The sequence below is a fragment of the Calliphora vicina genome, chromosome 5, assembly GCF_958450345.1.
Source record: "Calliphora vicina chromosome 5, idCalVici1.1, whole genome shotgun sequence".
Taxonomy (NCBI): Eukaryota; Metazoa; Arthropoda; class Insecta; order Diptera; family Calliphoridae; genus Calliphora; species Calliphora vicina.
Window position 1 is genome coordinate 8,828,491 of NC_088784.1, and position 9,104 is coordinate 8,837,594.

General features: G+C 28.0%; 2 non-coding genes across 2 annotated transcripts; both read left to right on the forward strand.

The window, feature by feature from the left end:
* The first annotated feature begins 1,451 nt into the window (after nt 1–1,451).
* TRNAE-UUC (transfer RNA glutamic acid (anticodon UUC)) lies at nt 1,452–1,523 on the forward strand. The gene has a single exon. It is a non-coding gene; the product is annotated as a tRNA-Glu (tRNA).
* A 160-nt stretch (nt 1,524–1,683) lies between these two features.
* TRNAE-UUC (transfer RNA glutamic acid (anticodon UUC)) lies at nt 1,684–1,755 on the forward strand. Its single transcript has one exon. It is a non-coding gene; the product is annotated as a tRNA-Glu (tRNA).
* Nucleotides 1,756–9,104: the final 7,349 nt, after the last annotated feature.

The following is a 9,104-nucleotide window of genomic DNA, read 5'->3' on the forward strand; positions in this document are numbered from 1 at the left end:
TTTAGAAACTCAATAAATTTGTAATATGTTATAAAATCTTTATTTATTAACAAAGCTCAATGAAATTTTCAAAGTTTTTTTAAATTTTTCATTCTAAATAATGTAAAAATATGGTACTTTTTACAATTTTCAGATAGCGTCCACATTTCCATAGGGACTGGGAAAATACTACTAAATGGGGAATACTTCAAAATTTCCAAAGCTGCTTTCCGTTTTTTGATCCCAGCTTTGAGTTTTTAGAACATGATGACCAAAATTGAAATTTAATAAAAATGGGTCAAATTCCGAATGGTGATAGGACATGTTTTTTATACCAAAATGTTCTTCGTAAAGATAGCTTACAGAAAAACATAAAATTGTTATATACATATGTTCTTAAAGAAAGTTTTTTTAATAAAAAAGAGTTGAGTCACCTTTCCGCCCAAAAAAACTGCAAAAATTTACTATTTTTTTAATATTTTAATTGAAAATCGTTTATTTTTGGATCCAAAATCAATATTGCTCTGAAATCCTTTGTATATGTATAATTAGTATTTTAGTTGTCTAACTAACAAAAAAATTTAGTCTCTATATTTAAAAAAAAAATGGACCAAGGTAAGGCCAAATTTTAAAATTTCAATTTTTAAATTTATTTCCAAAAAATTTTGTTTCTGCCCCACTGTGCAACACCATAAGCAATTTATTATATGGTCAAGTAATCTGAAGCAAATTTTATGTAATTTTTTCTTAATTTTTTCATAATTTCATAAAAATCACGAAAAACACGATTTTTTGTTAAAAATATTATTTTAGTTCTAGTTGTATTTTTCTTTGCTTGTATTTGATGGGACCAAACTATTTAGAATGTACTGGTTGGGAAGTTTCGCCTCACCCGCTATATAGTCCAAACCGTGCCTCGTTCGATTACGATTTGTGTCTCTCTGTATGAGAAGATTTATGTAAAATACAGATATCAATCAATATTTATTTAGGAAAAACCTATGTTCAGGATTATACTTTTTAATTCTTAAAAGATTTAAGAGATATACGTATATCCCATATGGTCTAGTGGCTAGGATATCTGGCTTTCACCCAGAAGGCTCGGGTTCGATTACCGGTATGGGAAGGTTTTTTTTTAAGGATTTGTGAACAAAAAATCTATTTAGAAACAGTTTGACCTCAAATATAATACTCGGTAGTAGTAGGCATAGAGAACATAGAGCGGAAACTAGAAAAAAACTCAAACAAAAAAATTACTACTAATCTACTAATGCATTCTCACCACTTAGGTTTCTGACAACTGAGTTAGGTTTTTGACAGGAGAGTTTCCGCTCTATGTCTATTCTCTATGGTAGTAGGTGTTTATTTAATTAGAAACATTCTAAGTAAACATTACGAATGCTATTCATTTTGATAACATTTTTAAAACAATCCTGAAATTCTTAAGTGGCTCTTAGCAAACTCGGAGTGTATCCCATATGGTCTAGTGGCTAGGATATCTGGCTTTCACCCAGAAGGCCCGGGTTCGATTCCCGGTATGGGAAGTTTTTTTTTAGAAATTCCTCTAAAATAATTTAGAATTGTTTAACAATAAACATTCAGGAAATCAAATTAGAGTTCTTAAGTGAGCAAATAAATTATTTTATTTCATATAATTTAAATTGTCTGTATGTCGTAATTGATCTTTTCCATATATAAATTGTATCCCATATGGTCTAGTGGCTAGGATATCTGGCTTTCACCCAGAAGGCCCGGGTTCGATTCCCGGTATGGGAAACTTTTTTATAAAAAATCTGCATTAAGAGACACTGACCAACAACATATTGTAACAAGAAATGAAATCATTCAAACACCATATTTGTTTTGATTTGATTTCGTCTAGTTTTTGTATTACAGCCAGTGCTGCCATATGTGAAGAATTCAAATTCTCCGACATGTAAAAGCCGAAAGAAAGGAATAAATGCAAATGCAAAAAACTATGTAAATGTGCACTGTTTCATTAAATATCCAGCATTCATTCTTGTAACCATAAAATTTTAAATTGACTATTTTTAAGACTCATTTTCATATTTAGAGTTTTTTATATCTGAAGAGCGTACATGTATTTTGTGGTTTCCAAGTTAAGTGTTCATTATATGCAGAAAAACAGTCCATAAAGGAAATTTTTTACTTCAAGACTTCATTAGTTCAAACTGATAATATATTTTTATCACCTTTACTCAAAAAGTTTTGGCTTATGAAAAACTTTATGAAAGCTATGACTAGGATTGGTGATGGCTTTATATATATCAAAGATGAACTATTTAAAGAAAAGCATTTTGTTTCAGAAAATTCAGTCTGGGAATCCTTAATACAAGTATCTTTAAATTTTCTCGGAAATCAGCGATCAAGCGATCATAAAGGTATTGTCTTGGAGCTGTTATCTACTTATAAGGATTTGGGCTGTAATATGTCGTTGAAAATACATTTCCAACATTCACATTTAGTCTTCTTTAATAATAATTTGGGAGTCATCAGCGATGAAAACAGTGAAAGATTCCACCAAGAAATTTGTACCATAGAAAAATGATATCAGGGCAAGTGGGGTCCACATTACAAAGAGACATTTCTGAAGTACCGATTTGGATTTTTAGCATTTGCAAGTGTTTTTGAACTATATATCCATCGATATCGATTTTGCAAAACAAACTGAAGAAATTCCACAAATGTTTCTTCAGATATCTTCAGTAATATGGCTGCTATTAACTGTCAAAATTTGGAAGTGGGTCTTCCAACAGGGACTTCAAAATTTTATTTACTTTTAGATTACTTTTAATAACTATTTATATAATTACACGGTGCTACGATGGGAAAAAATTTGGAAAACGACCCAGCGTGGGTTATAGGTAGGGTATTCATTCGACTAATGATCGTTCGATTAATCGAATAATTTCTTACGAATAATTATTCGAACAATTTAAAAATGGCCATTTTCGAATAACGAATAATTCGAACAATTTTATGTAGAATAATCGAATAAAACGAATAAATGTTCATTTATACATATCTAAATTTATTAAATTGCTTAAAATTGTTCATAATTCCAAATTTAAATAGGTAATAATGACTCACAAAAATTGTATTGTTTCTGAAATTCGACAAATAACTAAAGACAAAGGGACTTTCGATGACTGTAGATGAGTGTTCCAATAGCTTCTTCTTTAAATAAATATTACTACAAGAAGTTACAATTCTAAAAACAAATCAAAATTTTTAACTTAGGACTTAAACCAATTAAAATAAAAGGTACGGAATAAAATATTTGTTATTTAGATGGCGAAATATTAGAAGAATCGCAATTAATAATCAAAATATTAACTTACATTAAAGTGGAGTTGAATGTGATGGAGAATGTGATTTTGAAACGGTCGTCGAAAGTGATATTGAGGATGACATTTATAATGATTACATTGAAATAGATCTTAAAATATATGTATATAAGTGATGTTATTAACCGCGTACGTAAGTGTTGCAAAATATTTAATAAATCGAATGATAAACACAAATATTGTAAACTAACGTTTTGTTGCAAGAAAAACATGGAGTTCGTCTTATACATGATTTTGAAAATCGTTGAACATCTTTGTCTAACAGGGTAATAAACTTTTTGCGTATTTGTAAATATGTCAATCATGCACTGCCTGACTTCAAATTAGCCACGTTCACTGACAATGATATCAAACTTTGGACAGATTCCCTTTGTTGTGTAATTCCCCAAGACCACTTTATTAAGCAAAGATTCGGTAACGTTGATAGAGCTTGATGTATAATACAATTTGTTATAAATAATTTAGAAATAGTGAATAATTAATTTACTATAGAATTAGTTACTCAATTTAAACCCCGAATTAATGAACGACATAAAAAAGTTCTTAATACGTTTCTATTGTATTTGAATTCAGGATCATGTCCAACTAGCTCAAATTTTTTTAAAGCATAGCTCCAAAACGGAGACTAAAGGATTTGCTAGTCAATTGTTTTGTAGATTGTTCGGTAGTTAATCTGTTCAGAATATGTCTGATGAAAATTTAGTGATGGACTTTGTTTTCGAATGTTTTTTAACATTATCAATACTTGAATCGTTAACTTTAACGTTAATTTTAGTTTTTCTTTAATAATAAAATATTAAAAAACCGATATCAAATTTTCATTCATTACTTTTTTAAAAAAATTTTAATTATTCGAATAATTCGATTAATTTTAAACGTGTCATCGAATTATTCTAAGAAGTTAAAATCTCTTATTCGAATTATTCATTTTATTCGAACAAGAGAAAAATCGAATAATTCGATTACCCTAGTTATAGGTCTTGCTGTGTTAAAAAATTTCAATTTATCAAATTAAAATTTCACCCTCAGAAGTTATTCTAAAAATCCGTTTTCAATGATGTTCGTCAACTTATCGACCTGTGACTCAGCCAGTTTAAAATGACATGGATTTATTGATACAATTGTAAGTTATAAGTATTATTTTTGTTAGCAATATCTAGAAACAAAACCAAATTTATCAACTTTTTTGATTTTAGTCGCTTTTTATTGATTATTTTAATATGAAAGCTTATAAAAATGTACATCAATGTATAAAGAAAATTTAGTTCTTAACAAGACATATTATTTAAAAGAAAACAAAAAACTATACGAAAAAGTTTAATAACTTTTGAAAATATAAATCGATTTTAATAAGTAATGTCCCGTTTTTGTCTATATAAAATTGTCTTTATAAAACTGTGCAAAACAAATTTGGTTTCATATAAAAAATTTAAAATAACTATTGTTGAATTTGAAAAATTATGAAAAAAAATAAATAAAAAAAAATTTACAAAAACTTGAACAATTTCTTGAAATATGCATTTGATGCCTACATAAAAGGAATGCTTAATTCTTTGTCTATCCATAATTGTTTAAAATTTTGAAATCTGTCTAAAAATGTGTGAGTTAGAGATACTAATGTACTATTACCTACGCTAAAACAGTTTTTTAAAAATAACTCAAAATTTTGAGGGTGTTTCAAAACCTTTGAAGACGCGAACCCATTAGGTTGCTTTTCAAGTGTCATTTTGTAGCAGAGTGTTATTTAAGTTTCAATACACTTCTACTGACTCCTCCTATAAAATTATATTAATCATTCTACTCTTATTTATTTTTTTTTTTATTTTTCTGATAAGATAACAATTGAAAGAAATATTTTCTATTTACATAAAAAAACATAACATAACACATCACTTCAAATTCTTAGTTTTCAAAACAGTTTTGATGTTATTTCTTTTTATTTTTTTGTGCTTTCGACCATTTCCTTATAAGGTTCTCTAATTTTCTCCTAAGTTTATTCAAGTGACATTTTGCTTAATTACGGTTTTTGTACACGCATACGCCTCAATCATAAACAAAGAACGCCTTTCGGTTCCAACTCCATGCAAAATATTCAAAGGTTTCAAATATACCAACGTATGAACATGTGTTTTAATTTGTGTAGGAGAGTTTTTCGATATACGTATGTATATTGGCCCTGCAGTGCATTGAACTAATTTTGCAAAAAACTTAATGGAAATTTAACTTATTTTTAAACCAATTTGAAAGACTTTTGACCTGCAGAATTTAATATGGGGAATTGATTGTATTTTATCAATAGATAATCTATTTATGATACTCAGATCTTATTTTGCAACAGAAGTCCTTCAATTCATTTCCTAACATTTTTGTAATCGAAAGTTCTACTAAAAGATCTCTTAGTTTTATATACAATTGATCTGCTTACGGTTCCTTTAAACCCCATTTGGGCTACCAAAGGTAACTAGTAAGTTGCATTAAGTAGTTACTAAAGTCTATGCAAATTTTCCAATTATCTTTATTATACTTCACTGCAGGGTTAGTTTGTCTTGTAGAGCAGAAGACTTTAAGGCGTTTTCTATGGTACGCCTAAAATTTCAAAGTTTTTTTTTTTGCCATGTTCATTTAGAAATGATTGTATGAATGAACATAATATAAACATACTTTATGAACGTGTATACCAACCAAGTTGGTTGTATACAAATTAATTGTTGGCCAAAGTTATTTTGTTTGCATGCATGTCATGCTTGTTTTTTTTTTTTGCAAAAAAAAAGAAAAATAGAAAATATTTATATGTATATGAAAAATATACAAACAACTACAACAAAATATATATCAAAGTATAAAGTTATGATATGAGTACTTATTAACAAAGTTACGCTATGATTGATATAAATTATATGGTTTTAATGAAGCAACTACCACTATTTACACTACATACACTCAGAGAAATTATTTAGTTAGATGGTGCGGTGGTTCTAACATGAGAAAGGATATGATGACGAAAATTCATTTACATCATTGATACCCATTTCATAACACAACTGTGCAAGCTAACCACACACATATTCTTATTCTCTTTTGTTTAGGCGTCACTGAGACAGCGACGAATGCACTTGCTAAGAGGGTATATTACTATTTCTTAATATTTTTTATGAACACTGAACAAATTATTATTGTTTAATATATTTCGAACATTTAAAAATCATTGAATGTTGTTTCGTATTTTCCCTCAATTTGCTTCTGTGAATAATTTTTTTTTTGAAGAGAAAAAAGTGGAACTTACGGTGAGGAAGTAGAAAAAGATAGCATTCTTCAAACATCCTGGCATGGATGTACTTCTTTTTGAACAATTTGTATTAATTTTTTGTGAGAGGACTAGTTGTAAACATATCAATATACACTGTGAAATATATTATTTGGTTTCTTTATTTACGTTATCATCAAATATACTTTCATAAACGATGTCACAAAATTTTAATAAAGCAATAAACCAATAAATGAAAACTCAGTTTGACAGCTGACAGTTTAGGGTTTGTAAAAATAAAAGTTTGGTGACCATACCTCCGGTAACATCATCCTAAGCGATGATGCAGCTTTTCACCTTGATGACATTATTAATAGCCAAAATTGACGCATTTTGAGTTCAGAGAATGTACATGTGATTGTCGAAAAGAATACATTTACAACGTGTCACTTTTTGTTGCGGATTTTGGTCTAAAAGCATCAATGGAAGATATTTCTTCGAAACTGAGGCTGGTCAAGCAGTGAATGTTACAGGCGATATGCCTAAATTGGATGATATTGATGAGGACAACATGTGATTTCAAAATGCCAACAATTCGTTCATCGAAGAAGGAAATTCATCGAAATTCACATTAATAATCACTGTCTCTCAAATTTAATGGGAGATATGTATATGGTTGTTGCAAGACTTATGTTTTTGACAACAGACTTAGGTTCTTTTTATATCTCAACCATTTATGAGCCGATTTCAACGATTTTAAATAATAACCTAAGTTGGACTATAGTAAATATATTGTTTAGGTTATTTTTTTGTGGACTTCGGAAAGTTGATTTCAACATACAGTGGTTGACAAAACAATGGAAACTTTTCCAAATATTCCATATGTAGCCCAAAATTTTAAATATTTCTTTTTATTATTTTACTTGTATAGTTTTATTTATATAAATTAACTGAAAAACAAACAACATAATTAATTATATTCTGAAAAAGGGAACAAAATTAAAAATATTCACTATTTCGCTGGCGGCATGAAATAACCCCCCACGAAATAATATATATATAACTATTTTTATTCTTTTATCATAAAATAACACTTTTTGTTTGAAGTACAACAACAATTTCTTTAAGCTATCATAATATATTAGGACATTAAATAGCAGACCGTTTGAATCCAACAAATGTGCTTGTAGCTTTCTCATTTTGTGTTGAAATCTCTTTTAAGACTTTTGGATGAAATAAAAACTATATCTATTTGAATACAAAATATATTTGGATTTAATGAGATTTGTTAAAATATTGATTTGTAAATATATTTTGAATTAGTGTAATGTTTTGCAATCTCAACTAAACTTATTTTAAGTTAAACCTTATAGCTCTTACTAAAAAAGTTAGAGCAGACTAAATATAAAAATTTCCTATGAAAAAGTTGACCTTTTTTAAAATTAAAATCTTTTTATTTTTATTTATTTAAATATGAGAAAATAAATTGAATTGCTTTCGTGGAAAATATTTTAAAACACCATTAGAAATTTAAAAAAAAAATATTTTTCAACTCCCTAACATACAACTTTAGTTTTACAAATTTTACGGAAAGAAGATCTTATTAAGCTCATTGCAGAGGTATAGCCTCATAATATTCCTGCAAGATCTTCGCATTCGTCCTTAATTATATTAAGAGCCTTTAACTCCTAATACAATTCTTTTTCGTTCTTGTATTTACTTGTACTATTGAATACCAACTTTTTGACATTCTGAACTATAAAAAGTCATTCCCAGTTTCAACCCAGTCAACCCAGTTTCAATTTCAAAATTAATTTTTATTCTTTACAACTTTCTTTGCACTTCGAAATTATCACGATCTTAAATCGGCGTAATTATCACTTCAACTGATACCACAATTTTTTTGTGAATGTTTAATACAAGTTGTTAATATATCAGGACATAATATACAGATTTTTAATTTTTTTCATAAATTAAAAAATGAAATTATCCCCCAACATTTATATTGGGGACTTATTTCATATTGATTTTTGGGGTATTATTTCATATGAAATAATCCCCCAACTAAAAAAATGAAATAATACCCCAAAAAATTAAATAACACCCCAAAAATCGTTGTTGTTGCTCTCTGTACTAATTTTTGGGGGGTTATTTCATTTTATTTTTGGGGAATTATTTCGTGGGGGGTTATTTCATGCCGCCTATTTCGCTACTGACAAAATAATGGAAACTTTTAAACTTCTCCAAGAAAGAAGTGTAAAACGAAAATAATATTTAAAATAACGATGTAAAAAGCATCCTATTTACAGTTATTTTATTTTTAAATTCTGATAATTTTTCACAATATCTTTTTCTAAGTTTTTCGCATAATTGCTTTTTTTTCGAAGTTAACGAAAATGGCTAAAGTTAAGATTTGTGAAGACTTAAAAAATAAAATAATTAACGATTTTAAAGCTGGTTTAAAACAAAAAAGTATCTGTGACAAATATTCAATAAATAAATCAGCAGTTTCA